Source organism: Podarcis filfolensis, assembly GCF_964270895.1.
Source record: "Podarcis filfolensis genome assembly, chromosome: 8".
Classification (NCBI taxonomy): Eukaryota; Metazoa; Chordata; class Lepidosauria; order Squamata; family Lacertidae; genus Podarcis; species Podarcis filfolensis.
In genome coordinates this window covers 76,314,849-76,342,601 of record NC_139611.1, presented here as the reverse complement: position 1 = coordinate 76,342,601, position 27,753 = coordinate 76,314,849, and the positions used below count along the sequence as shown (strand labels likewise).

Genomic DNA, 27,753 nt, shown 5'->3' with positions numbered 1-27,753 from the left:
AAAGGCCTCTGGTTTCTTCACAAAAGTGTATTTAAGTACCTTTTTCATTTCATTATAAATCGTCTCCCAGAAAGCCTTAATCCTCGGGCACGTCCACCAAAGGTGAAAGAATGTACCTTCAATTTCTTTACATTTCAAACATTTATTATCGGGCAAGTGGTATATTTTTGCAAGCTTGACTGGGGTCATGTACCACCTATACATCATTTTCATAATATTCTCTCTTAGGGCATTACATGCCGTAAATTTAATCCCAGTGGTCCACAACTGCTCCCAGTCAGCAAACATGATATTGTGTCCTATATCTTGTGCCCATTTAATCATAGCAGATTTTACCGTTTCTTCCTCAGTACTCCATTTCAACAGCAAATTATACATTCTTGATAATATCTTAGCATTGGGTTCTAACAATTCTGTTTCCAACTTTGATTTTTCCACCTGAAAACCATTTTTTTGTCTTGATTATAAACCTCTCTTATTTGAAAATAATGTAACCAGTCTCGCACCTTCCCTTTGAGCTTCTCATAACTCTGCAATTTCAGCTTGTCACCTTCCTGTTCCAAAATTTCACAATACTTTGGCCATTTTGCCTCCATATTAAGTTTTTTCATAGCTTTCGCTTCCATAGGTGATAACCACCTTGGGGTTTTATTCTCCAAAAAATCTTTATACCTTATCCAGACATTAAATAGTGCTTTCCTGACAATATGGTTTTTGAATGCTTTATGCACTTTAACCTTGCCATACCACAAATATGCATGCCACCCAAATACATTATCATAACCTTCAAGATCTAGGATATCAGTGTTCTCAAGAAGTAGCCATTCCTTCAACCAGCAAAAAGCTGCTGATTCATAATAGAGTTTAAAGTCCGGCAGGGGAAACCCCCCTCTGTCTTTAGCATCAGTAAGTATCTTAAATTTTATTCTGGGCTTTTTGCCCTGCCAGACAAATCTAGAGATATCTCTTTGCCACCTCTTGAAACAGTCCATCTTATCAATGATTTGCAATGATTGGAACAAAAACAACATTCTCGGCAATACATTCATCTTAATAACAGCAATTCGACCAAGCAAGGAAAGCTTCAAATTCGACCAAATCTCTAAGTCTTTCTTCACTTCTGCCCAACATTTCTCATAATTGTCTTTAAATAGATTTGCATTCTTAGCAGTCATATTCACCCCCAAGTATTTTACCTTCTTTACTAATGTTAGATCTGTCTCTTTCTGAAACCTCTCTCTCTCCATCGGCATCAAATTTTTCTCCAGAACCTTAGTTTTAAACTTATTTAACTTAAAGCCTGCCACTTGACCAAACTCCTGGATTAATTCTAGAGCCCTCTTAGTACTAGGTACTGGCTCTTGTAATGTCAACACAAGATCATCTGCAAAGGCTTTACGTTTGTATTGTTTAGCTCTGACCTGAATACCATGAATCAGCTGGTCCCTTCTGATCATATTTAGCAAAACCTCCAGGACCGAAATAAAGAGCAGTGGGGAAATTGGGCAGCCTTGTCGTGTCCCTTTCTCAATTTTAAATTCTTCTGTCACTATGTTATTAACAATCAGTTTAGCCTTTTGTTCAGAGTAAATCGCACCTATACCATTTTCAAAATTTTGCCCAACCCCCATCCCCTGAAGATTTTTCTTCATAAAAATCCAAGAGATGTTGTCAAAGGCTTTCTCCGCATCTACGAATATCAAAACTGCTTTTGTATTGATATTCACTTGTAACTTTTCCAAAACATTAATTACATTCCTCATATTATCAGATAAATGTCTACCAGGGAGAAAGCCAGCCTGGTCTTTATGTATCATCTCTGCTAATACTTTTTTAAGTCTTTTAGCCAAAATATCTGCAAAAATTTTGTAATCCACATTAAGCAGGGATATGGGGCAATAATTCTTAAGTTGTGTCTTCTCAGACTCAGTTTTAGGTATAAGTGTGATATAGGCTTCTTTCCACGACTCCGGCGCCTTTTCCCCCTCCATAATTTCGTTGCAAACCTCCTTTAGTGGTTGAATCAAATAGTCCTTCAAAGTTCTATAGTATTTGGAGGTTAATCCATCAGGCCCTGGAAATTTTCCCAGTTGCATAGTCTGTATGGCACCTTCAACCTCTTGTTCTGATATTTTATAGTTCAACAATAATTTATTTTCTTGAGAAATTTTTTGTAATCCATTGGCTTTCAAAAATTGATCAATTTTAGTCTCTATCTGTGGCCCTTGTGTATAAAGTTTTTTAAAATATCTCTGGAAGCAGTTTCTAATCTCCTGTGGGTTTTGTATCTTGTATTCTTTGTATTCTTTCCATTCACTTCAAGATTAGTCACAGTATTTAACTTATGTCTTTTCTTCAATTGCCATGCTAGCAATTTTCCACATTTATTAGCAGATTCAAAAGTCTTCTGTCTCATCTGTTTAATTTTCCATTCTATCTCCTGATTTGTCATTTTCATATATTGTGCTTGATAAAATTTGATTTCTCTCAAGATTTCCTGCGACTTTGGTTTGGCTCTAAGCTTCTTCTCTCCTTCTTTTATTTTTTCCAAGATCTTTCCCTTTTTCTCATCTTGAGTTCTCTTTTTTATTGCATTCTGCTGAATTAGGAATCCTCTCATAACGGCTTTACTTGCGTCCCAGATTACCCTTTTTTCCACTGATGTCTTCAAATTTATCTCAAAATAGTCTTTCACAGTTTTTTGGGCCTTCCTAATGATTTCTGGATCTCTGAACAAGGTGTCATTCTTCCTCCATCTGAAGGAACCAGTCGGTGTTAGTTTCATTTCCACTTTCATGGGGTTATGGTCAGAGCAGGTTTTGGGGCAGATTTCCACCTTTCGAATCTTTGGAGCCATTCCTCTAGTTATCCAGATTTGGTCAATTCTTGTCCAGGTCTTTTTGGCTTCAGAAAAGAAAGTCCCTTCTTTACTTAGGGGGTTCTTTGTTCTCCAAGTGTCAATTAAGTCCATATTGTCTGTCATTTCAAAAAAAGATTTCGGTAGTCTTCCATCTTTTGTTATTACTTGTCTGTCTGACTTGTCCATGTTTGTCGATACCACTCCATTCATATCTCCAAGCAGAATAATGTTATAATCCATAAAATCCAACAACGTCTCATGCAGTTTCTTAAAAAATTCTGATTTCCCCTCATTTGGTGCATAAACACCTACTATCAAGAATTTCTCTCCTTGGGCTTGTATTTCAATTGCCACGAATCTTCCTTGTTCATCTTTGAAGACAAATTTTGGGGATAGACTTTCTTTCGCATAGATCACCACTCCTCTCTTCTTAACTTTATCTGATGAAATAAATTCTTGACCCAATCTTTTGTTAATCAATACTTTCCTATGTGTTCTAATCACGTGGGTTTCTTGCAGGCAAATCAAGTCCAAATTTTCTTTTTTCAACAAATGAAAGATTCTTTTCCTCTTGTCAGGGGAGTTCAAACCCCGGATATTCCAACTTAGTTCTTGCAGAGACATTGTGTGGTTATTCTGTAATCCCTCCAACTGCTCCCGTCAGTTGTTCTTGATCAGTGGGTGGTATTGCTTTCTCTGTTTTTTCCAAGCCAGATGGTGGGTTCCCTATGTCCAGGACTCCTGGTCTTGATGCCTTCGGCTCTTTTTCCGCCTCTTTTTGTAGATCTTCCTCGTGATAGTTCAAAAATCTCACTTTATCTTCCTCTGATCTTATCTTCACTTTTTTCCCTTTATAATTAAAGGACAGGCCCTGGGGGAACTCCCACCTGAAAATAATGCTTTTCTTCTTAACAGTTGGACTAAGTCACTGTAGTTAGCTCTCAGATCCAATAAGTGTTTTGGTATATCTTTGAAGATTTCAATTCTCAAATCTTCTATCTCCAATGGATTCTTGTAATGGAGGCTCAATATTTTGTCTCTCTCTTCTTTAGATCTAAGTGAAATCAAGCAGTCTCTTACTTTGTTCTTTCTTCCCCCTTTCCCAATTCTAAAGGCACTCACTATCTTGAAGTCTTTATCCGACTCAAGGCCCCAAAATTCCTCAAACTCGTGTGTAAGAAAGTCACACAAATTGCCTCCTTCCACGTCCGGTACTGCTCTAATTCTTAAATTATTCTGTTTGTCTCTAAGTTCAATTAGAGATAGTTGGGCCTTATGATCCTCCAATTGCTTATTGATTGGGGATATCTTTCCCTCTACCTCTCTTTCGCTTCTTCAGCAATTTTCCTTGTCACTTTAGATTCCTGGAGCAGCCGGTCAATAGTCTGTGTTTTGGAGCTGATAGTTGTGGGGTTTAAGTCAATTTTAGCTGACAATTTTTCCAAAGCTCCAAATATTTTGTCAAGTGATGCATTTAATGTCTCATCAGGGCCTGCTCCTTTTGCTCCTGTCTGCCCAGTATCTTCTTTTTGTGGGACAGATGGAACTACTATTGATTGTCTTCGTTGCTGCTGCCTAGTTTTTATCCTTGTAGATTTTTCCTGGGGTTTTTCCTGATCCATAACTTTATCTTAAAGTCCCAAGGTCGTTCTCACAGCTTTGACTTATTTTGTTATGAGAAAGTCTCCAGACCAGCTGCAGTGGAAAATCCCCAGTTGTATCCCTGACCTCCTCTAGGGGAGCACAATAGCAACAATGTTCTTTTCAAAGCAACTTTTGTCTAAAGGCAGCAGTATCTCTTTTTAACTTTCCAATTTTCCCATAGAAAGGCAACAGTTGCAAAGGGAGTCCTTCAATTCAGTTCAAATGCAGGTTAAACACATATAGTTACAATGTCTCTAAACGGTGCAATACTTTCCACTTTCCTGGCAGACCAATATCAGGGATTGAGCGGTGGTCTCTTCTTTCCTTCCACTTTTCCCTTCAAATCAAGGTATTTTCTTCTCCTCCCCCCCACTCTGAAAGGGAGTTCTTAAATCTGGCATTAAAATGTAGTCTTTTTAGGAGAGACCTATAGACCAGTTGCCATGCCGATCAACTTTGGAAGGGACCGGCTCCCTGAAATATTTTATGGGGGTGGGATGAAGACCCCTTGCCACCTTGGAGTTGCCTCCTATGTAAACTGGTGTTTGTTCAGTGAAGGTCAGAGTGCATATACTTTCCCTTAGGTATTTATTGATAAAATTTAAAAATAGGATGGAGGTTTCATGGAGATTCTGATTTTTAACAATAGAGAGCCGCCATCTTGGAATAAGATAATACTACATATTATTGATGATTATGATCTTCCTAGAGATATTCTGAGTGTGTTATATATTGAGGTGACAACTTGTCATATGAAATTTCATATTTAGAAGCATAATTTCATGGTCAAATGTGCTCCTTGGCAAGTCTGTCCCAAGACATGTTGGCAGCTGAAGCAAACCACAAAATAGTGCCTCACCATTCCAGGGAAGAAGAGATAAGTGCAGATCAACATCCCGAACAATGCGAAGGGTGAGGAATAAAGATGACCACAGGATAGGAAGAGAGGATAGGAAACAGGATAGGAAGAGACCAGCAGTGCCTATTGGCAAAGAGGCCACTGAAGAGGCAACCTGATTTTGGGGGATGGGCAAATCTGGTCTTTGAGAAGCACAGTGTGGCTGCTGTTGCCACTGTGCCAGTGTACCAAATGGGGGAAAGCTTTTACAACTCTGTCATAGTTGAAGGCTGCTCTCGCCGGATCCCCTATGTGATTTGCCTATGTAAAGGTAAGGGGCCTGAATATTCACCCAACTACTTACTGGTTTGTTCCATCTATGAGGACTTAAGAGAAGCTTTGTTCAAATATTTAAATCTCCCAATTGAGAGATAGATTGGTTATATGATTCATTATTTATTAAGGGACAAATCCCCTTACCCCTCTGAAAAATTGATCTGTGTTGCCTTTACAGTTACGATTATAAGGAGAAAACTTTGTAGGGATCAGTGCTATTTTCCTAGATTTGCAGGTGCCAGAGTTCACCACGAACTTGTTCCTTGATCTCTTAGAATGGCAATGGCACTAACCTGAGAGGTGCCGGAGCTGAATTCCACTAAACTCTGCCTTAAAATATGCCCAAATTTAAATCTTTCAAAGGAGAAACCTCTTATCTAATGAATCATCTGATTCTAATAATAATTTTAGTTCTGCAATGTGTTAATTTTGTTTTTATTCTGTTTTATGTATTGCATCTTTCGTAATCGGTGTGGCTAAACCAATAAATGATAATTGCATTTGTATCTGAAAGAAACAGATCTGAGAACCAGCATTTCATTCTCCATAACCATTTATTTTTGCATTGTAATCGTCATAATGAAAACTTAACTCTTTTTTAATGATACACAACAGGATTCTTTGAAGTTAGAATCCACAATTCCCGTATTCTGACCTCTTTTTCTCTGCCCCTTGCTTCCCTTTTCTTCAACCAAAAGCAAAAAAAGAAAGAAACAGAGATCCTGAGTCCTGAATTTCAACACTAGGCCTCCAATTCCCCCTTATTGCCATAGATTTTGGAATACACAAGGAGGAGGTCTACACGGTCCCATTCACTCTTCATGTTCAGGCTGGTGTGAGATTTTTGAAGCATTGTAACAACTTTCTTGGGTAACAGAAAGGATATAGTACCCATCTCCGATTACTTTTCTTTGCTTTTTCCCGATGGCACAAAAATCTGTTGTTCCACAACCTCGGAAAGTGAAACTGTGGGGCCGAACTGCACCTGGGGGGGGGGGGGAGAAATGTTGACATTAGTCCTTTACTCAGGGACTAGGAGATGGTTCCTGTGATGGTGAATGAGAATTTTAATAAGTTAGTTTTTAAAAGAAGTTCAGGTAAAAAAATTAGATCAGATATAATTTAAAATTGCTATCATACCCAAAGGACTCTCAAGACACAAAGATTTTTAATAAACAGGTTATACTTATAAGATATAATGAAATCAGAGAATTTGAAAACAGGCCTAATTGATAAGATTAACCAAATCAAATTCTTGTGGGCAGGTGAGTTGCAATAAAATGGGAGGAATTCTATCCCCCCCCCATCTCCTGGGTGTCTTAAAAGTCACATGCTACGGCCACACAGCAAGATCTGAATACAACACTCCCTCCTTGGTGTCTGACCCTTGAGTGTGTGAAGCCGCCGTAAGTCAACAGGGTGATCCAGCAGCAAAAAAGCTGGAGGTGCACATCACTGTCTCTCATGATGGTTGGGTGCCAACTAAGGTTCCCTCATTGCCCCACTGTGATCTAAGTATCCAGAGAATCCTCCTTTTATTTTACTGAAATATACTCAGAGTCGCAAAGTGATTTCATGCTCTTTATTCAACTCATAGTGGTGAGGAGGAATGAATGAATGTCCCCTCAAAGTATCTGCTTTATATACATTATTTACACAATGGGCTGCACATGATTGGCTAATTCCGGAATTCTACTGTAAGCCAATCAGGTTGTGGATTCACTTCTATCTGGAGCATGATTGGGTGGTTCCTGCCAAGCAATCATACGGCTGCATTGTTCTAGGACCAATCAGACTGCTGCATTCTGAATCCTATTGTTCTAGGACCAATCAGACTGCTGCCTTTTCGATCCTATTGATCTAGGACCAATCAGACTGCTGCAGTTTGGATCCTATTCAGCTCAGTACATAACATTTACCATATCTATTTTCATGTTAAACACATCAAACATAAAGCAGGTGAAAAAGGCGAATCCCAAGAGCCAATCAGGTACTCACCTCAGAATTCTTACTCACCCCTTAAAAGAGAAACTAGCAAAGCCAAGGCTGTAAAGGGCAGCAGAAATAAGAGAAGAAAGAATGTAGGGCAGAAGCATCACAAATGGCCTGGAAATTGCCTCTGTCCTCCTGAGGCAAATCAGCCATATGCCCCTCCCCCATTCATTCCAAATTCCCTCCCAATGTAGCATTATTCCTGAAAAATTTGCTGATAGGGAGGTCTCCATCTATTTTATATACACATCTCACTCTGAATCCTCCTTCCGGACAAGCAAGTGGCATTATGAGAGTTAAAGGACACAGACCAGGCAGGCAAAACAATACGGAAGGGTGCAGAGTCGGGTCAGTAAGAAATATGATCCCTCTCATTTTTATAGCAACATGCAAGGGAAAGGGAGGAAGGAAGGGAGAGAAGAAGACAAGGAGAGAGTCTGCATGACCAAGAATTACTAGGCCTTTTTTCCTTGTCTGAGTAGCAATGTTACCGATAAGAAGAGATAATTTTGATTGAATACACTGGGTCTCATTCTCAAGGCAGTTGATGGTCTTCTCACTTTTACACATTATTGTTCCTTTGGAAAAGCAGGATGGGCACTGCAAACCATTTTCAGCCAGCATGTTGCGATCAGGGACTGCCAAAATCAAAAGTATAGTGAGCATGCTAATGTCTTCATCTGTTTTTGTATCTCTGTGTTGTATTAATGGAATCCACCCTAGGGCCTTCCAGTTTTGGTGGGGCAGTTGCAAGTACTCTTGGATAAAATATAATCTAGACACAATCTGGGTTGAGGACTGAGCATGGGACAAAGTCACCATTGTTCTCTGAGATGAATGACCTTTACATAAAGGGGGGTGGGGGAGTGTGAACTTTCTTCCCTTCTCAATCTCTCAGAAGGTTTTCCTGCCATTGATTATGGTGTAGCCTGTATGAAAAGGTATACTCTTAGTCCCTTATCTTTGTACAGAGTTTCTGGCTGTATTTTGCACTTCCGGAATGAACTAACCGTCACTTTCTCTGAATTCCCTGAGACCTACAGGTACAGGGCAGTATATAAATTCAATAAATAAGAATAATTAAGAATAACTGCCAGCTTAGTCAGTACTTATTTTGTCAATTAAAAGACTGACCAGAAACAGTTCAAGGGTCATTTAGGAGGACACCTGGATAAGATAGGTGGGTTGTAACCCTCTAATTTGGACCATCAAATTGAATGTTATCTTAAAGGGACCATAACCTGTTTATGAGCTGTTCATGCACCTAGGTATCCAATTATATGGCATGAAATATCATTCATGGCTAATTATGCATAGGGAATGTTATAAAGGCATCTTGAAGATTGTATTCTTATCCCCGGTTTTTGTTTTTATTATTTCACTTATCCACTTGGTTACTTAATGTAGGCAAAGTTCCTAAACTGACATAACTGACACTTCTTTAGACACTTCTAAACCCTAGAAAATCAACATGACTCATGTCAGAAGTAATCTACTTCTGAGGTAACCATTTTGGGGAAGTGGGTCATTAAAATAGCAGATTAGCACAGCAGCACACCAAAGGAATGGAGGCTGCTCCCTGGGTAGTAATAAAACCAGGATTAGGTTTTATTTGAATATGAGGGATGTGACCGTTCTCAGGAAAAGACAAACTGCCAAGGCAAGGATGCTGCTGTGCCTAGGAGAGGGACAGGACATATTCTGGTGGATGTCTTCATTGTAGGCCTCAGGTTGTATATTTATGCATAACCACATATCATAAAGACACCACAGTGCATTATGGTCCCACAGGAAACACAGAGCCTGGGTTACAGCATGCCTGGTACCCATGGAATCTCACATCACTTGGATATAGGGGCGATGTGTAACCATATCTTAACATACAGTAAAAACATGGCTGGGACAAGGGGCACTGGCACTGTGCAGGATCAGATCCTCCCACCTATCAGTAGGATGATCTGATCCTGCATGGTGCTGCTTTGAGGGGCAGGAAGAAGGAGAGGCCTGGTTGGAAAGGCAACCCATCCCTTCTCTGGCAGACGTATCTGCCAAGTAAAAGGTAAAGGGACCCCTGACTATTAGGTCCAGTTGCGGACGACTCTGGGGTTGCCGTGCTCATCTCAATTTATTGGCCGAGGGAGCCGGCGTTTGTCTGCAACCAGCCTCCAGGTCATCTGGCAGCATGACTAAGCCACTTCCGGTGAACCAAATCAACGCACAGAAATGCCGTTTACCTTCCCGTCGGAGCAGTACCTTTTTATCTACTTGAACTTTGTGCTTTTGAACTACTAGGTTGGCAGGATCAGGGACCGAGCAACGGGAGCTCACCCCATTGCCGGGATTTGAACCCCCGAACTTCTGATCGGCAAGCCCTAGGCTCTATGGTTTAACCCACAGCGCCACCCGTGTCTCTAGCTAGGTCCCTCTTTTTCACAGTTTCTCCTCATGACTGCCTCCCCATCCTGCCTGACTCTCCATCCCTTGAGAGCCCCTAATAGTCCTGAGCTGCTCAACCCAACCTGTAGCCACCTGGGGCTGTCTCACCCCATTTGAATGAGGCACAGATTCTCTAAGTACTGCTGATTGACTAAGGATCCAGGCCATGGCCAAATTCAGTGCAAAACCCTAACTTGTTAATGATTATAAATTGATGCAGAAACATACGGCTGAGAGTTGCTTTGTTACACAGTTCAGTCTTGCAGCAGTGCTTCTTCATCTGAAAGAATTTACCATCCCCTGCAGTGAAGCTGTAATGGCCTGAGGAACAGCTTATGGATAGCGAGCAACTATGCACAAGTTGCTCTTGGAATTTCACTATGAAAAAGAATTTGAAAGAAATATTTAGATATGGAGGTTTATTGCTCCTAAAACACATTCATTGTAATGGTTCCAATTTTCTGTAATGTCTGAATGAGAACCTTTTCAAACAAACAACATGCAAGATATTATTAAATTCTGCAATCTAAGGTGATGGGCTTTATTAATTTATATATACGTACACACACCTATATATCATTGAAAGAAAAATATCAAAATGATTCCACTCTTAATACATAAAGCATACAATAAAAACTTTGTAAAAAGAAAAGAAACAGATATCAATTAACCAATGGAAAGATGTATTCTGAATGCCTTTTATGAGCCTGGTGGAATACAAATTTTTCTGCAGGCATTTAAAAGATGCTTGCCAAGGATGGGTTGAATAATAGTGAGAGTAGAGAAGACAATATAACTCAGATGATACTACCCTGGCCTTGGCTAAGTTCCTCTCAGAAGTAATACGAAATAGAAACCTACATACTGTGGATAAAACAATGTGACCACCTTTTAATCTTTCCTGTATTTCTTTTTTATTTTGCTTTTGAAAATGATTTTGTGGGTCTTTCAACCGAAATAAATAATGTTCTTGTTCTTGACAGTATAAGTTGCATTTTCAGCTGAATTTGGGGGAACCACTTGAAGCAGCAATTTTGCAGTGCTATTTCAATGGCTTTTGTTTGATTTTCTCAATGCAAACAGCTAGAAGTCTGTAAAATTTGATAATAAACCCAATTTGCAATGGGGCGTGAATAATTTTGATTTCAACCGTAGTTTGTAAAATACAACCAAACCTTTCAAAGCTTTATTACGATCATAAAAGGTAAAGGTAAAGGGACCCCTGACCATTAGGTCCAGTCGTGACCGACTCTGGGGTTGCAGCGCTCAGTAAAAGGCATTAAATTTGGAATGAATGTAGAACTTCATTTCAGGTCCAATCAGCAGCATGAAGTATCATGGCTTCTTCTATACTTCTGACAATACATGTGCCATACACTGCATTCTCTCTGCTAGTCGATCATAACCATTTACAGGGCGGGAAAATACTTCCCTGAACTCCTGATGCCCAACCCAAGATACTTGGCAGAGGTTTAAAGACTGCCTCAAGGCAAAAAATAAAATAAAATGTAGCATCAACACTGACAACTGGGAAACACTGGCCTGCAAGCACTCCAGTTGGAGAACAGCCTTTAACAAAGGTGTCATAGGCTTTGAAGACACTTGAACTCAGGACGCAAGGGAGAAACATGCTAGCAGGAAGGCACGCTTGGCAAATCCACACCTTGATCAACTCCTGTCTGGAAACCAATGCCCCCATTGTGGAAGGACGTGTGGATCCAGAATTGGCCTCCACAGTCACTTACGGACTCATTGTTAAAACCGTGTTTATGAAAGACAAACTTACTCAGCTACAAGTGATCGCCAAGGAAAAAGACTTGGCAGTGCACTTCAACTGCACCAACCTCACTGTCCCATTTCCCCTCTCTTTCCAAGTATGTAGCATACTTTCCAAGTATGTAGAAGGAAGAAGGTCTGGGAGAAGTGCACAGGCTGCCGGCAGCCTGTCCGCTGCTTGCAGAGCTGGGGGGAGAATCATATTTTTTTCTTTGATTTCCCCCTCTGAAAACTAGGTTGGCCCTATGGTCAGGTGCGCCCTATGGAGCGAAAAATACGGTAATATAAAATTTAAATTCTGACGGCACCCAATAAAGGAGCTGAGAACCAAAAAAGGCAATGGCAAAGCCCGGAAGCCACCTACAAGAAACCTCCTCAATACAGTCTCCATCTAAGGATTCCTCTTCTAAAGAAGAGAAAAGCCTGGATACTAGATCCATCCCAGCAAGGCTGCGAAGTATAAGATGAGCTGTGCTTAAAATGCTGACTTCATATTGCAGCGCACGTGGCTGCAATGGAGGTTTCAACCAGTAAAACTGATCCACACAGAAAAAAAGGAGGGTGACTCAGTGGCAGCAAAGCAATCGCTTCAGGGGCAGGCAAGTAAGGCTGAGGTAGAAAGCAGAGTGATACCTCTGGATACGAAAACTTCTGGCTACGAATAATTCGGGTTACGAACTCCGCTAACCTGGAAGTAGCTGCTCCTGGTTGCAAACTTTGCCCCAGGATGCGAATGGAAATTGCGCGCAGCAGGAGGTCCCATTAGTGAAAGTGCGCCTGAGGATAAGAATGAATTCAGTTCTTAACCAGAGGTACCACTGTAAGGTAATGTTACTGCAGGACCACAAACAGCTCCAAATGAGCAACTTGTTCCAAGAAGGCTGCAAAGTCAATTGAGGCCATGTGACTATGCTCATCATTAAAAATAGAAAAAATAATTCTGATCCAATTCCTCTGTTTTTGGCTTTGCTTACTGAGTTGGAAGGAACAATATACTTTTTCTCTTCTTCCAGGCTACTAATCAAAGTGCAATCAAAGCCTCAAGGTACTGCTCAGGTGACTGCTCAGCTGGCAAACTAGACATACCTCAGGGCTGTTGAAAGGTGCCAGGGACACACTGGTAGGCACTTAATAGAATACAGTGACTCTAAGATTATTACTGAGAGCTGATTAAATCATTTTACTGAACTTTGCCCCTCCTTGTTCTAATTGTGTCAGATTGTTGTGAAAGGCAGAGGATACTTTGAGCCAGCTTTTTTGTTTAGTGATGACTAGACTTAGCCACATTGTCTTGTACTGAATCCAGCTACGTAGTTGTTTATCCCTGCTTCAAATCCCACCCTCCATTTTCAGAAGACAAGAAGAACCCTGCAGTCTAGCAGCATCCTTCTTGGAGTGGCTGATCAGATGTACATTCGTACAGGACTAGCATAACAGGAGGGCAGTCGCCCACTCCCCCTGTTCTCCCTCAGCAACTGGAAATGTTATATCCATCAAATTAATTGCCACTGATAGCCTCTTCCATAAATGTGACTAGTCCACTGTTAGGTCAATACAACTGTGGCTTTCACTGCTGATGTGGGTTTTCTATAGCTCAGCCAGTAGAGCATGAAACTCTAAATCTCATGATCGAGTCCCATGGGGGGAGTTACAGTGGTTGGACTAGATCAATCTTGAGGTCCCTTCCAGCTCTACAATTCTATGATTAAGTTGAAGAATTTTGCTGATGCAGATTATGCTTCACTTCTTTTCTTTTTTAAAATATTTTTATTACATTTTCAGTGTTTTGTAAGCACAATATCCATACATTAATCCATATGCTCAAACATTGCTCTATCCGAGCATCGACCTCCTCCCGTCCCTTTTTCTGACTTCTGTACGTAATTACTTTATTCTTAGCATTTCTATAACCACTTCTTTACCTTCTCTCTTATTTTTGTATTTCCCTTTATTAAATGTAAATCAGTTCCTTATATTGTCATTACAAAACATTTCAACTCACAGCTACAAATGTTTTCAGATATTTACAATATTCTTTCATATATAATACAAATTTGCTCCAGTCCTTTTGATACAGTTCGTCGCGCTGATTCCGGATCTTCCCTGTCAGCTTTGCTAACCCAACATATTCCACCATCTTACTCCAACATTCTTCCAATGTTGGAATCTCCTGTGATTTTCATTTCTGGGCCAGGAGTATCCTTGTGGCCGTTGTGGCAAACATAGATTCATCTCCAATTAGAGCTAACAAAAATTTCTGATGTCCTGGAGAAGGTAACCTAATGTTGCTTAATTATTTTGCTTGTGTTTAGTAAGTTAAAGAAAAAAGAAGAGCATTCTATTTAATGATTAACCCCATAATATCACAAATATTTTAGCTGAGATAGTTGAAAGGAGGGATGAAGCATGCTTAGTGCAGTTCAGAAGCTATGTGCTGTATAATATTTTATGCAGTTAATAGTTCAATCATGGAACTCACTTCCATAGGAGGCAGTGATGGCCACCAGCTTAGATTACTTGAAAAGAGGATTAGACAAACTCAGGCAGGGCAAAATAACCCACAATATCTATGTTCCACCTCCAGTTTCAAAGGAAGTTTGCTTCCTTCCTTGAAAGCGAAAGATATTTCTCAATTTTCCACCCCATCCCTCACCAATAAATATATTTGGCTGGAAGGATTGGAGCAAACTCCTAGGGATTTCAGCACAATCCTATGCACTTTTGGTTGAAGTAATAACCATTTATTTCAAAGGGATTACAGTGCAATTCTATACCTGTCTATCTAGATGTAAGTGCCACTGATTTCAATGGGTCTTACTCACAGATAAGTCTGTATAGTTTTGTATTGCAACTTCTTCAAAGTATACTTTGGAGTTTTGGTTTCTCTGGCACTTCCCTTTATCTCCACTGCCTCAAACGCTTTTCCAGTTGAAATAACTATTATAATGCTTCACATATCTAACACCAGCCTCACATTGATGGGTAATTATGGTTCAACATAAATCTCCTCCTTGTGAATTCAATAATTCATAGCAATGTGAGGGTGATTCCTAGTGGCGAGAGTCAGGCATTGGGATCCCTGTCTCTTCCTCTTTTTTTTTTTTGCTGTTCATGGAGGGAAATGGGATGCAGTACACAGAGAAAAGAGTGCTGTATTATAGTGTGTTATTATGCTTATTATGATAAATATAAATGATTGTGTCAAATAAAAAGTTGGTTCTAAAATGTGTATCCTTCAAATCAATAGTTTGGAATGGGGAAGTATGGTATTTCCTGATATAAAGCATCAAAGTTTTGTTTTTAATGTAAAACTGCAGGCAAGCAGAGATTTGACAGTTTTTGAATGCATGGTTATGTCATCTAACCCCAATGCAAAAGGACAGATCTCTCAAATAAATGAAATGATAAAAGAGTTAGAACAGGTGGTGAAAGAGACTTGCTGGGCCTAACAATCTTTGTATGTTCAGTTACCTTAGCCTTTTTAAAACACAACATACAAACAGTCATATTCAAAAGGCAATGGACTTTTACGCCAATCCTATGGGCCTCCAGCTCTGACCATCTTGCTTTGTACATGTTCTCATATTCTCCTTACACTTCAAGAGTCCATTCACCTTGGAGGCAAATTTATTTTAAAGCTGATTTAAATGCATACGCCTCAGCAGTCCTGATTTGGCCGGAATGGCTACGGAATTCCTTAAGCTGTCCTGGGTTGTGCCTTGATTCCAGGGTGTCCTGATTTCTCCCTGCCAGCAGAGAAGGGCCACGGAAGCAGCTCCTGGGGTGGCAGCAGCATTGGGAAAGAGACAGGAGGGCTCCTTCCCAAAGCCTACTTAGTCCTTAAAAGGCTTTGGGGGAAAAGCCGTTTGACTCCAGGATCCTGTCAGAGTCCTCACACCTCCTGCCAGAAGCACCTCCTTTTGCTAATTCTTTCAGACCAGAAGGAAGGGGCTTACCCAACCATTGCACTGCTCCCACACCTCTGTATTGTTTAGCCTAGGCAGTAGTCAATACCAACTCTTCATGGAAGAAGCATATACTCAAGAAGACCCTCATAATGCCTGAGTGATTAGAAGCCAATGAGGAATAAACCAACAGGTGACCTCTGGAAGAAGAAGTTGACTTGGAGGGATTCATGGGCCAAGGAAGGGTGACCAAGGATTCCAATTGGGAAGGACTGGTCCAGTGAGGAGCAGGAAATTATGGAAATAGAGAGTGCTTGCTTTCCCAGAAATCCTATATTTTTATATTGTAACACAAATCTCTTTTTTCATATTGGATGCAATCTTTTTAAGGAACTCTGTGGGAGTCAGCCAGGTGCCTCTTCCAGTTCAACCACATTCACACTCTCAGTAAGCAGGTACTTTTAATAAATGTGTTCCTCCCTCAGGCTTTATGGTAAAGCTGAGCTGGAAACAAACTAATCCTAATGAGGCACAAAGTAATAAACAATTAGCATGTCACACACATGCTCTTCCCAGAAATCAGGTGAACCTGGAACCTGCTTGTATCCATGGGGTCATTCAAGTTTACACTGTCAGTTTTGTAACTTATTAGTATTTTGTTTTTGATATAGTTATGATAGCTATTTCCCCTCCAGTATGAGAACTAGTAAGCCTCTGAATATCTGTTGTTGCAGATCACAGCGGAAAATGTGATCTATAAAGGGATACACATGCATTGATGGTTACCACATCCTCTTTGTGGGTCACAAAGTGGTGTTGTCCATTATGGATACCATCCTCGCAAGCTTCCCAACCCCGACTGACACTCCGTCGGTTCTGGCAGCAAAAGACATTGCAGAAGAACTGTCAGCAATGCATACTTTGCTAAAAGAGCATTTGGACTGTGCTAAAGATATTGTCCAATGCGCACTGACAACCCGGCACCGAGATTAATGTGGAAGATCAGGTGTGGCTGTCAAAACCTGATTTGCCACAAAAGGGCATGTGCAGGAAACTGAACCCAAAGAGTGGGCCTGTTTGAAGTTGTGGACCAGATCAACTCTCTGACTTTCTGGCTCCGATTGCCTGTGTCTATGAAGATTCACCCCATCTTGCACAGATCAGTCATGTCACCTGTCGTGCCTGCACACCCTTACCAGGCACCTAGACATGGTAGAAGGAGAGGAAGAGTACAAAGTAGAACAAATTCTAGACTCCCGGATGCAAAGAAAGAAGTTGCAATACCTGATTGCGTGGGAGGGGTGTTGACCGGAAGAAAGATCATGGGAGTATGCAGAACATGTCCATTCACCATACTTGCAAAGGGCGTTGCATACATGCCACCCCAACTGACCAAAACTACTGGGATGGGTGGAGGAGGGCTCTGGAGAGGGGAGTGATGTCAGGGACTGGGCAGAGGAGGAATGGTGGAGATTGCCTCCCCAACCTGACCCTTCCAGAGAAGAAGACAGTTCAGAATTACAACAGAGGTTTGAGGGAGATCACAATTCAGAGGAGGATGAGGGGAGAAGTTGGGAAATAATGGGAGAGTAGGAGGAGGCAGATCCAGAGCAGCTGGCTGACACGTTATCACTAGAAAGCATTTCAGATCCACCATCTCCCTGAACCCTGCGAGCAAAGAGCTCTAAGACAAATGGCCCTAAGAGGCAACCATAGAGGGGGTGGTGCTGTTGACGAATGAGGAAGTGGGAGAGAAGGGGAGTGGAGTTTTACTCAGGACTACGCCATTTCTCCAAGAGGCTGCATTCCCAAGCATCTCCCTGTAAACATTGAATAAAAAGCAGATGGGAAGGAAATTTCCTTGTGTTATCCGTTCCTGGCAACCTGCCGTGGTTGTTGGTTCCTCTGCCACCTGACAGCTGTTAAAATATACTAGTTTAGACTTGTTTCTTTTCTGTGTACATATTTTCCCAAATGTTCCCAAATTCCTAACTGACCTTCTTCTACCATCCTTTATTCCTGTTTGGTAACAGGGTGCTTACTACACTGTTGTTTTATTTGTCTTAAATAAATATGTAATTCTGTATTTTTTGATCCAAACTAGTGCATCAGATCTTTTTGAGTATTCTGTCCTATATATTTTGGTGATTTAACTCCTACTTTCTGGAATCACTCAGATGTCCTTTGTACCCACAGGTGTTTCCTGGACCTGAAGGGAAGAATTGTTAGCAAGAGTGTTGACATACTAATATTCTGGGAGTTTGGCCTTGTGTTTAAGAGCCAACAAGAGAACAAGCTCTTGAAACGATGGGTCCATTTCATAAGCTACAGAAATGAAAGAGTTGTAGATAACATCTTTTCTTGTAACCTGTTTTCAGTGATTTGACTTCTGAACGGCTTTCAACTGCATTTTAAACACGCACAAACATCCCTCCCTTCCCAATCTTTCTCTTTTGCCCTTCCTTCCTTCCTTCCTTCCTTCCTTCCTTCCTTCCTTTACTTTTCCTCATATTTACCCCTTTCTTTTCTCCTCCCATTCCTGCTTTTATTGTGTTCTCTTTTTTATACACCCTAATATCATCATCATCATCATCATGACCATCATTATTGCTATTAATATTATTTAAATATACCTCTTTCTATTCATTTCCTTTGAATCGGTGTGTCTTTAGTATTTGCTTATACTAACAGAATTTCGAAGGGATGGAGAAAGGAGAAGAGAAGATTCCCTGGAAAAGACCCTGATCTTGGGAAAGATTGAAGGCACAAGGAGAATGGGATGGCAGAGGACGAGATGGTTGGACAGTGTTCTCAAAGCTACTAACATGAGTTAGTAGACCAAACTGAGGTAGGCAGAGGAAGACAGACGTGCCTGGCATGCTCTGGTACATGGGGTCATGAAGAGTTGGACACGACTAAACAACGGAATATGTATGCAATCACATCTAACAAAATGTGGCATTTTCCGTCTTGTTTATTTTCAATGTTTCATTATTTAGGAAACCACAAAAGCAGAGTTGGGGGTGTGTGTGGAGATGACAAGGCATTGGTACAGTATGTATCAAAAACACATGGTGATAAGTATTGGTCTGTGCTTTAAAAATAAAATAAAATAAAATAAAATAAAAGACTTAATGTGCTGTCAAGTGGTAGTGGTGGGGAATCTCAAGCTGGTGCCAGTATCCAGGTAGAGAGGTGGCGAAGTGGGCATCTCCCAGGGTGAGAGGCAGGGTGAGAAAAAGGAAAGTACAAGGTGAAAATGGGGAGGGCCTGTCATTGGGAGCTTGTGACTTGTCAATGCTGTGACTTGTTTGGAAAGCATTTTGAGGATGAATTTGCTTGCATCCACTGGGAACCTGACTCAGCTGTTACAGCAGATGAAACTCAAGGGGTGTCCAGAGTATTGTCTAGCCCTGATGTGTTGGATGAGTTTCACTTGGTAAGATTCAAGGACATTGCCCCTTGCCTCTCTTGTCTGAGGAAAAGTAGGGGGGGACAGCTGACTGGGTCAGGGAGGTGATTAATGCCTCCTTGCAAGAGGGGTCGTCCCTATCTACTTGAAGGAGGCAGTGGTGTGCCATCATCACAGATGAGTTATGTGGACCCCTCCAAGTTATTTCATAGTGGCACCTGGAGGTGGGACTTCTGAGATGGGACTTTTTGGGTAGAGTGTCATATGACATCTTCAATCAAACTCTAGAGGGGTGGGGCATAACTAATAGACAGGAGGTAGTATACTAATACTACTGATGCCTGTTGTATGCATGACCAAAGTATCCTGCCAGGATGCTCAATCAGAGGAACTATGGCACTCTGTCTGAAGGCAACTAGGAGAGACCTATAGACCAGTTGCCATGCCGATCAACTTTGGAAGGGACCAGCTCCCTCAAATATTTTATGGGGGGGGGGATGAAGACCCCTTGCCACCTTGGAGTTGCCTCCTGTGTAAACTGGTGTTTGTTCAGTGAAGGTCAGAGTGCATATACTTTCCCTTAGGTATTTATTGATAAAATTTAAAAATAGGATGGAGGTTTCATGGAGATTCTGATTTTTAACAATAGAGAGCCGCCATCTTGGAATAAGATAATACTACATATTATTGATGATTATGATCTTCCTAGAGATATTCTGAGTGTGTTATATATTGAGGTGACAACTTGTCATATGAAATTTCATATTTAGAAGCATAATTTCATGGTCAAATGTGCTCCTTGGCAAGTCTGTCCCAAGACATGTTGGCAGCTGAAGCAAACCACAAAATAGTGCCTCACCATTCCAGGGAAGAAGAGATAAGTGCAGATCAACATCCCAAACAATGCGAAGGGTGAGGAATAAAGATCACCACAGGAAACAGGATAGGAAGAGACCAGCAGTGCCTATTGGCAAAGAGGCCACTGAAGAGGCAACCTGATTTTGGGGGAGGGGCAAATCTGGTCTTTGAGAAGCACAGTGTGGCTGCTGTTGCCACTGTGCCAGTGTACCAAATGGGAGAAAGCTTTTACAACTCTGTCATAGTTGAAGGCTGCTCTCGCCGGATCCCCTATGTGATTTGCCTATGTAAAGGTAAGCGGCCTGAATATTCACCCAACTACTTACTGGTTTGTTCCATCTATGAGGACTTAAGAGAAGCTTTGTTCAAATATTTAAATCTCCCAATTGAGAGATAGATTGGTTATATGATTCATTATTTATTAAGGGACAAATCCCCTTACCCCTCTGAAAAATTGATCTGTGTTGCCTTTACAGTTACGATTATAAGGAGAAAAGTTTGTAGGGATCAGTGCTATTTTCCTAGATTTGCAGGTGCCAGAGTTCACCAGGAACTTGTTCCTTGATCTCTTAGAATGGCAATGGCACTAACCTGAGAGGTGCCGGAGCTGAATTCCACTAAACTCTGCCTTAAAATATGCCCAAATTTAAATCTTTCAAAGGAGAAACCTCTTATCTAATGAATCATCTGATTCTAATAATAATTTTAGTTCTGCAATGTGTTAATTTTGTTTTTATTCTGTTTTATGTATTGCGTCTTTCGTAATCGGTGTGGCTAAACCAATAAATGATAATTGCATTTGTATCTGAAAGAAACAGATCTGAGAACCAGCATTTCATTCTCCATAACCATTTATTTTTGCATTGTAATTGTCATAATGTAAACTTAACTCTTTTTTAATGATACACAACAGGATTCTTTGAAGTTAGAATCCACAATTCCCGTATTCTGACCTCTTTTTCTCTGCCCCTTGCTTCCCTTTTCTTCAACCAAAAGCAAAAAAAGAAAGAAACAGAGATCCTGAGTCCTGAATTTCAACACTAGGCCTCCAATTCCCCCTTATTGCCATAGATTTTGGAATACACAAGGAGGAGGTCTACACGGTCCCATTCACTCTTCATGTTCAGGCTGGTGTGAGATTTTTGAAGCATTGTAACAACTTTCTTGTTTAACAGAAAGGATATAGTACCCATCTCCGATTATTTTTCTTTGCATTTTCCCGATGGCACAAAAATCTGTTGTTCCACAACCTCGGAAAGTGAAACTGTAGGGCCGAAGCGCACCTGGGCGGGGGGGGGGGAGAAATGTTGACATTAGTTCTTTACTCAGGGACTAGGAGATGGTTCCTGTGATAGTGAATGAGAATTTTAATAAGTTAGTTTTTAAAAGAAGTTCAGGTAAAAATTTAGATCAGATATAATTTAAAATTGCTATCATACCCAAAGGACTCTCAAGACACAAAGATTTTTAATAAACAGGTTATACTTATAAGATATAATGAAATCAGAGAATTTGAAAACAGGCCTAATTGATAAGATTAACCAAATCAAATTCTTGTGGGCAGGTGAGTTGCAATAAAATGGGAGGAATTCTATCCCCCCCCCCATCTCCTGGGCGTCTTAAAAGTCACATGCTACGGCCACACAGCAAGATCTGAATACAACACTCCCTCCTTGGTGTCTGAACCTTGAGTGTGTGAAGCCGCCGTAAGTCAACAGGGTTTTCCAGCAGCAAAAAAGTGGAGGTGCACATCACTGTCTCTCATGATGGTTGGGTGCCAACTGAGGTTCCCTCATTGCCCCACTGTGATCTAAGTATCCAGAGAATCCTCCTTTTATTTTACTGAAATATACTCAGAGTCGCAAAGTGATTTCATGCTCTTTATTCAACTCATAGCGGTGAGGAGGAATGAATGAATGTCCCCTCAAAGTATCTGCTTTATATACATTATTTACACAATGGCCTGCACATGATTGGCTAATTCCGGAATTCTACTGTAAGCCAATCAGGTTGTGGATTAACTTCTATCTGGAGCATGATTGGGTGGTTCCTGCCAAGCAATCATACGGCTGCATTGTTCTAGGACCAATCAGACTGCTGCATTCTGAATCCTATTGTTCCAGGACCAATCAGACTGCTGCCTTTTGGATCCTATTGTTCTAGGACCAATCAGACTGCTGCAGTTTGGATCCTATTCAGCTCAGTACATAACATTTACCATATTTATTTTCATGTTAAACACATCAAACATAAAGCAGGTGAAAAAGGCGAATCCCAAGAGCCAATCAGGTACTCACCTCAGAATTCTTACTCACCCCTTAAAAGAGAAACTAGCAAAGCCAAGGCTGTAAAGGGCAGCAGAAATAAGAGAAGAAAGAATGTAGGGAAGAAGCATCACAAATGGCCTGGAAATTGCCTCTGTCCTCCTGAGGCAAATCAGCCATATGCCCCTCCCCCATTCATTCCAAATTCCCTCCCAATGTAGCATTATTCCTGAAAAATTTGCTGATAGGGAGGTCTCTATCTATTTTATATACACATCTCACTCTGAATCCTCCTTCCGGACAAGCAAGTGGCATTATGAGAGTTAAAGGACACAGACCAGGCAGGCAAAACAATACGGAAGGGTGCAGAGTCGAATCAGTAAGAAATATGATCCCTCTCATTTTTATAGCAACATGCAAGGGAAAGGGAGGAAGGGAGAGAAGAAGACAAGGAGAGAGTCTGCATGACCAAGAATTACTAGGCCTTTTTTCCTTGTCTGAGTAGCAATGTTACCGATAAGAAGAGCTACTTTGGATTGAATACACTGGGTCTCATTCTCAAGGCAGTTGATGGTCTTCTCACTTTTACACATTATTGTTCCTTTGGAAAAGCAGGATGGGCACTGCAAACCATTTTCAGCCAGCATGTTGCGATCAGGGACTGCCAAAATCAAAAGTATAGTGAGCATGCTAACGTCTTCATCTGTTTTTGTATCTCTGTGTTGTATTAATGGAATCCACCCTAGGGCCTTCCAGTTTTGGTGGGGCAGTTGCAAGTACTCTTGGATAAAATATAATCTAGACACAATCTGGGTTCAGGACTGAGCATGGGACAAAGTCACCATTGTTCTCTGAGATGAATGACCTTTACATAAAGGGGGGTGGGGGAGTGTGAACTTTCTTCCCTTCTCAATCTCTCAGAAGGTTTTCCTGCCATTGATTATGGTGTAGCCTGTATGAAAAGGTATACTCTTAGTCCCTTATCTTTGTACAGAGTTTCTGGCTGTATTTTGCACTTCCGGAATGAACTAACCGTCACTTTCTCTGAATTCCCTGAGACCTACAGGTACAGGGCAGTATATAAATTCAATAAATAATAATAATTAAGAATAACTGCCAGCTTAGTCAGTACTTATTTTGTCAATTAAAAGACTGACCAGAAACAGTTCAAGGGTCATTTAGGAGGACACCTGGATAAGATAGGTGGGTTGTAACCCTCTAATTTGGACCATCAAATTGAATGTTATCTTAAAGGGACCATAACCTGTTTATGAGCTGTTCATGCACCTAGGTATCCAATTATATTGCATGAAATATCATTCATGGCTAATTATGCATAGGGAATGTTATAAAGGCATCTTGAAGATTGTATTCTTATCCCCGGTTTTTATTTTTATTATTTCACTTATCCACTTGGTTACTTAATGTAGGCAAAGTTCCTAAACTGACATAACTGACACTTCTTTAGACACTTCTAAACCCTAGAAAATCAACATGACTCATGTCAGAAGTAATCTACTTCTGAGGTAACCATTTTGGGGAAGTGGGTCATTAAAATAGCAGATTAGCACAGCAGCACACCAAAGGAATGGAGGCTGCTCCCTGGGTAGTAATAAAACCAGGATTAGGTTTTATTTGAATATGAGGGATGTGACCGTTCTCAGGAAAAGACAAACTGCCAAGGCAAGGATGCTGCTGTGCCTAGGAGAGGGACAGGACATATTCTGGTGGATGTCTTCATTGTAGGCCTCAGGTTGTATATTTATGCATAACCACATATCATAAAGACACCACAGTGCATTATGGTCCCACAGGAAACACAGAGCCTGGGTTACAGCATGCCTGGTACCCATGGAATCTCACATCACTTGGATATAGGGGCGATGTGTAACCATATCTTAACATACAGTAAAAACATGGCTGGGACAAGGGGCACTGGCACTGTGCAGGATCAGATCCTCCCACCTATCAGTAGGATGATCTGATCCTGCATGGTGCTGCTTTGAGGGGCAGGAAGAAGGAGAGGCCTGGTTGGAAAGGCAACCCATCCCTTCTCTGGCAGACGTATCTGCCAAGTAAAAGGTAAAGGGACCCCTGACTATTAGGTCCAGTTGCGGACGACTCTGGGGTTGCCGTGCTCATCTCAATTTATTGGCCGAGGGAGCCGGCGTTTGTCTGCAACCAGCCTCCAGGTCATCTGGCAGCATGACTAAGCCACTTCCGGTGAACCAAATCAACGCACAGAAATGCCGTTTACCTTCCCGTCGGAGCAGTACCTTTTTATCTACTTGAACTTTGTGCTTTTGAACTACTAGGTTGGCAGGATCAGGGACCGAGCAACGGGAGCTCACCCCATTGCCGGGATTTGAACCCCCGAACTTCTGATCGGCAAGCCCTAGGCTCTATGGTTTAACCCACAGCGCCACCCGTGTCTCTAGCTAGGTCCCTCTTTTTCACAGTTTCTCCTCATGACTGCCTCCCCATCCTGCCTGACTCTCCATCCCTTGAGAGCCCCTAATAGTCCTGAGCTGCTCAACCCAACCTGTAGCCACCTGGGGCTGTCTCACCCCATTTGAATGAGGCACAGATTCTCTAAGTACTGCTGATTGACTAAGGATCCAGGCCATGGCCAAATTCAGTGCAAAACCCTAACTTGTTAATGATTATAAATTGATGCAGAAACATACGGCTGAGAGTTGCTTTGTTACACAGTTCAGTCTTGCAGCAGTGCTTCTTCATCTGAAAGAATTTACCATCCCCTGCAGTGAAGCTGTAATGGCCTGAGGAACAGCTTATGGATAGCGAGCAACTATGCACAAGTTGCTCTTGGAATTTCACTATGAAAAAGAATTTGAAAGAAATATTTAGATATGGAGGTTTATTGCTCCTAAAACACATTCATTGTAATGGTTCCAATTTTCTGTAATGTCTGAATGAGAACCTTTTCAAACAAACAACATGCAAGATATTATTAAATTCTGCAATCTAAGGTGATGGGCTTTATTAATTTATATATACGTACACACACCTATATATCATTGAAAGAAAAATATCAAAATGATTCCACTCTTAATACATAAAGCATACAATAAAAACTTTGTAAAAAGAAAAGAAACAGATATCAATTAACCAATGGAAAGATGTATTCTGAATGCCTTTTATGAGCCTGGTGGAATACAAATTTTTCTGCAGGCATTTAAAAGATGCTTGCCAAGGATGGGTTGAATAATAGTGAGAGTAGAGAAGACAATATAACTCAGATGATACTACCCTGGCCTTGGCTAAGTTCCTCTCAGAAGTAATACGAAATAGAAACCTACATACTGTGGATAAAACAATGTGACCACCTTTTAATCTTTCCTGTATTTCTTTTTTATTTTGCTTTTGAAAATGATTTTGTGGGTCTTTCAACCGAAATAAATAATGTTCTTGTTCTTGACAGTATAAGTTGCATTTTCAGCTGAATTTGGGGGAACCTATTGAAGCAGCAATTTTGCAGTGCTATTTCAATGGCTTTTGTTTGATTTTCTCAATGCAAACAGCTAGAAGTCTGTAAAATTTGATAATAAACCCAATTTGCAATGGGGCGTGAATAATTTTGATTGCAACCGTAGTTTGTAAAATACAACCAAACCTTTCAAAGCTTTATTACGATCATAAAAGGTAAAGGTAAAGGGACCCCTGACCATTAGGTCCAGTCGTGACCGACTCTGGGGTTGCAGCGCTCAGTAAAAAGGCATTAAATTTGGAATGAATGTAGAACTTCATTTCAGGTCCAATCAGCAGCATGAAGTATCATGGCTTCTTCTATACTTCTGACAATACATGTGCCATACACTGCATTCTCTCTGCTAGTCGATCATAACCATTTACAGGACGGGAAAATACTTCCCTGAACTCCTGATGCCCAACCCAAGATACTTGGCAGAGGTTTAAAGACTGTCTCAAGGCAAAAAATAATAAAAAAATGTAGCATCAACACTGACAACTGGGAAACACTGGCCTGCAAGCACTCCAGTTGGAGAACAGCCTTTAACAAAGGTGTCATAGGCTTTGAAGACACTTGAACTCAGGACGCAAGGGAGAAACATGCTAGCAGGAAGGCACGCTTGGCAAATCCACACCTTGATCAACTCCTGTCTGGAAACCAATGCCCCCATTGTGGAAGGACGTGTGGATCCAGAATTGGCCTCCACAGTCACTTACGGACTCATTGTTAAAACCGTGTTTATGAAAGACAAACTTACTGAGCTACAAGTGATCGCCAAGGAAGAAGACTTGGCAGTGCACTTCAACTGCACCAACCTCACTGTCCCATTTCCCCTCTCTTTCCAAGTATGTAGCAATGATGTAGGAACAGATGGTCAAGTGAGCACCACCATCCCACCCAAGGTATTTTGGCACTTGAGGCGAACCACAAAACGTCAACCGCACACTCTAGGGAAGAAGGGATGGGTGAATATGTACATCAAGATGGAAATCTGATGCTTGTGATCAGGTGATTTTAAATTCCCCATTTTCAAATGTTAGTGATTCCTTACTGCAGGATTGGGAAGCTGTGATCCTCCAGATGCTGCTGGACTGCATCTCCCATCATCTCTGACTGGTGGCCAGGATAGATGAGGCAGACGGGAGTTCTCATTCATCTACTGTACAGCTTATGTGCCACAACTTCCTTACAACTAATTTAGTAATTCCAAAAGCAAAAGACAAAAAACCAGACAAATCTTACCTAGATTTGTACGCAGAACACTGGCAGAACAGGTATCTAGACCCAATTTACAATATGTTCTCAAATAGTGATCATATGTCAGTCCAGTATCGTTAAATGCATCTCTGCACTTCAGAGGCAATGCTGAGGACAGGAGCAAAAGATTAGTTCATGGATTGTTATTGTCATTAACATTATTATTATTTGGTTTTGTGGTTTCCTTCATTTGACACAGAGAAGGAGGTGAGAGAGAATTAAATCTTTTAAATGAAATGGGGTTCAAGTTAACAAGATCTTTCAATAAAATGAAATGAGTAAAAGCCATTGGCCAGAACACTGGTTTAATTATTTCCAAGAGGTAAACCCTCCCTGTCCAATGGCCCATTTTCCCTCCCATCCATTTCCCTCCCCCCCTACTGTTCAATTACAATCTTAGACATGAGCTTAGATAAAGGAGCAATGGCCAGATGAGCAGGAGGAAGGCTTATCCCATCATTTAGGCATGAAAAAAAGCATTGGGGAAACTGGGAATCCTCTGCAAGAATATTCTGTACCATCACTTACTAGACCTCTTGGGGAGAAGATTTTGCATTTCAACCAGTTTTAAGCAGAGTTAAATGAACAGGGTTAGATCCAGGTTAAGAGAGTTAGACTTTAAGGGGGGTTAGGACAGTTGGGGGGGTTAGGACAGTTAAGAGGGGGGAAGAGGGGACTTCCTGGA

General features: G+C 41.1%; 1 long non-coding RNA gene across 1 annotated transcript in view; it reads right to left on the bottom strand.

Annotated features, from left to right (window-relative positions):
• The window catches only part of LOC310769164, a 74,769-nt gene that overhangs the window by 46,349 nt on the left and 667 nt on the right, over positions 1-27,753 (bottom strand). The window contains exons 2-5 of the long non-coding RNA XR_014551467.1: positions 27,054-27,176; positions 25,009-25,158; positions 22,836-22,982; positions 6,271-6,663 (exon numbers count right to left, since the gene is read on the bottom strand). This is a non-coding gene — a long non-coding RNA (uncharacterized lncRNA). The remainder of the gene's footprint in view (positions 1-6,270; positions 6,664-22,835; positions 22,983-25,008; positions 25,159-27,053; positions 27,177-27,753) is intronic.